Source organism: Rhinatrema bivittatum, chromosome 13 (assembly GCF_901001135.1).
Source record: "Rhinatrema bivittatum chromosome 13, aRhiBiv1.1, whole genome shotgun sequence".
NCBI classification, from domain to species: domain Eukaryota; kingdom Metazoa; phylum Chordata; class Amphibia; order Gymnophiona; family Rhinatrematidae; genus Rhinatrema; species Rhinatrema bivittatum.
In genome coordinates, this window is record NC_042627.1 from 76,116,402 (window position 1) to 76,119,813 (window position 3,412).

The window sequence follows — 3,412 nt, forward strand, 5'->3', positions numbered from 1 at the left end:
TTGATGGTATTGACTTATTTTCCAGAAACTGACTGGGTTTGGAAAGGGGCAAGTTATTTGTATTTTCCAAAAGTTAACATTTAGAAAACATCCTGCAGGAGGGCAGGAAACTACAGTTTGCACCCCTTTCACCATCATTTTAGAGTTACTGAGGGTTGTGCGTTCATCTCTTCCTAGCAGTGGAGTAGTCTGGTTTTTTTTTTGTACTTCAAGGCTGCAGAGAAATGCCCTGGACCATTATACATTGCTCCATGCCCATGTGCTCCTGGGTTTGGCCTTGGCCATTAATCCTTGGTGCTGTGCATTGCTTTGTACTAATTTCTCACGTTAAACAGATCATAGTTCTAATTGAACTGGGCTAGATCTTGAGTGTTTTCCATTCACTGAATGGGTGTCTATGACCCGGGTGCTCTTGCAGACAGCCACACTTGCTAATTCACATAAGCATGAACCCCATGCACAATTCTAGCTTTGAAAAATAATAAATTGCCTGTAATTACTCTCCAAAAAGCATATCTTTCATAGCTTCGCATACCATCCAGTCTACCCACCTGCCCTCGAGGAGTTGCATACTCTGTTCTTGCTACTGCATGCTTGGGTAGAAGGGAAACCGGAGTTGGAGTAAAGTGCTGGAAGTTGATGGTTGCTTGTCACCATCAACTACCAGCTTTAGAAGTCTGAGTGGGTAGAAATCTCATGGGGGAGGAGGATCTTTTCTAGGAAGTGGGGGAAAAAAACAGAACTGTTGGCAAGGGTTTATACTTCAGAGGAGACTGAACACCTCTGCTAGGAGTTAATATTTATGTATTCTGTTAGCTGTTTACTAGCGATTTCACATTATCTGTTATGTACTGAGGATGTTATAGTCATAACACCAGATATATATTTATATACAGAATATGTGTGTGTACCATTAAGTAAATGGAGAACACAGTGGTTGCTTATTAGACCAGGGGAAGGCTGCTCTGATCCTGGAGTGCCACATCCAGTTCTAGTTTTCAGGACAGCCACATTGAATATACAAGAGAGGCAGTGCATGGAAATATACTTCATGCATATTCATTGTGGATATCTTAGTTGTAGCACTTGGGAACTGATGTTGCCTGCCTCCTGTATTACACGTAGCATGGTGGATGAGCTATTTTTATAATTAACTACATCATGACCTGCTGTGAATCATAAACCCCTTCCCACATGCCCTCTAATAGGAAAATGTTGGGTATTTTCTGTAGGCAGTATGGGGCAGTTTTCAAAACTGTGAGATGTTGCAATGACCTCTGGTACTTTTCCCTATTATGCACTTTGCACCAGTTTTCAAAGGGAAAGTAGTTGCTCTTTAAAAATTGCCCAAGGAAAAAGTACTTGCAGAGATTTGCATCTGCTTTTTCTGCAGCTACTTTATCCCTGAAAAACACCACCCTTGTTCTGAAAATACAAAACTATCTGCATTGTTGCCTCTGCCATTGATCCCACCTACGTTTCCCAATGGGTAAAAGTACACACCTTGTTGATCGACTTTTGTAAACTAGTTGCATCTGATCAGCCACTGATAATCTGCTGTATCCCTGCATTATAATTTTAAAAATGTGTGTAATACAAAGTAGAAATGTATTTCCAACATTTTACAGACTTATGGAAAAATGTAGGTACCCCAGTCAAATTGTGTTTCAATGAATCTCTACATGAACAGAAGCTGATACAGCCTCTATATGGAACAAGTTAAACAAAAGGAGTGTGGAGTAAAAGGGCACACACACATATAGGGGAAAATTATAAAACAGAATGTGTGGCTAATGTTCTGTTTATAAATTAACATGTGTTTATTTGAGGCAGTCAAGAAAAACACAGTCCTTAAATTTCAGGTAAAGCAGAGTTGCTTACCTGTAATAGGTGTTCTCCTTGGACAGCAGGATGTTAGTCCTCGCATGTGGGTGACAGCAGCAGCTGGAGCCCAGCACGGAAAACTTCTGTGAAAGGTAGATCCTCGGAGTCCTCAGAGGAAGGGGCGGAAGGCTCATCTTCCCATAGGTCGTATGGTGCGCCAATTTCACTGCCTGGCGATGCCGGTGGAGGAGCCTGAAGGATGTGCTGGGGCACCAATAACCCTATAAGCACACTTGGCCCTGGGGGCACCTTAGGTACCTGGGGCTTCGATAGTCACGGGTCCTGGTAACCTGAGGCTCGGTGGCCGTGGAATTGGTCAGGGAGGAGGTACCACTGGAGCCAACAGCCCTTCCTCATCGGAGGAATCTTCGATGGGAATCATTTCCGACCAAAGCCTCACAGATACCCCTCATGGTAGCAGCACAGGTTGCGTCAGCAATGCAGCGTGGAGGAGGTCCAAGTGCTCCAGCAACAGTACTGGGACTCGCCCTGTGCTCTAACTCCTCGAATGCTGTCTATGACAGTACAGCTTGAGGAGGAGGGGAACCAGTGACAACTTCAGGTGTCAATGGCTCGTTGGTATGGGACTGCTTCGGGGGCATCACGGGCAAAGCTGGCGCCTTCCCAACTTTGGAGCCATGGGAGGAAGGTGACCAATGCTGGTGCTTCCTCTGTTCTCCTGGTGCTTGGCTTGGTCTTTCCCTGGCACAGAGGATGATGACAAGGACGACCCAGACCTAGAGAGGGAAGCAATGGATATGGATCTATCTCCAGCTGAAGGGGTTTGCGAGGGAGAGGACAAGACGTCTCAAATGCCTCCACTGTCTTCCTTGCCATGGGGTGTCTATGCCCCCCCGACACAGAGGTCGAAGGATCAAACTGCGTGGCGCCAAACAATTTGTCCATCTTGTCCAGGCGGGCTTGACGATCCTTGAGGGTCATCTGAGCACAAAAAGGACAGCCACGCACATAGTGAGAGGCCCCTGGGCACAGGATGCAGTCCTCGTGGGCGTCTGTGATGGACATGGTCCAAGGGCACTGGGGGCAGCAGCGGAACTGCGAGAAAAACAACTGAGCGGTCTATGGCCTGCGGTCACCAGCGGACAGCACAGTCGGTGATCGACCGCAGAGAACGCGAGCAACTTACCGCAACACCTCAAGGGTCCAGAAAGAGCAAGGGATCCAGCATGGAAAGGTATGAGAAGACTTGAAATAAGCTTGACGACAGGAAAAAAGAGCACAAGCTCTACGTCCTGCTCATCCAGTGGAATTATTTACGCGATCCTGTGTCCTTGCCCGCTGTTATATGTGGGTAAAGCTACATTTAAGCTCCGTACCAGAATTATTGCGCACTGTTCCTGCCTCAGGTCTGCCCGGTTGGAAGCTCCACTGGTTGAACACTGGCAAGCCTGCAATCATGGCATTATGTCTCTCAAATCTTTTGTATTTCAGCCTATTTTAAAAGCAATTTATTTTACTCTTTATACAATCCCTTTACCTCCTCTATATTGTTTTTTTAGGAATTAAT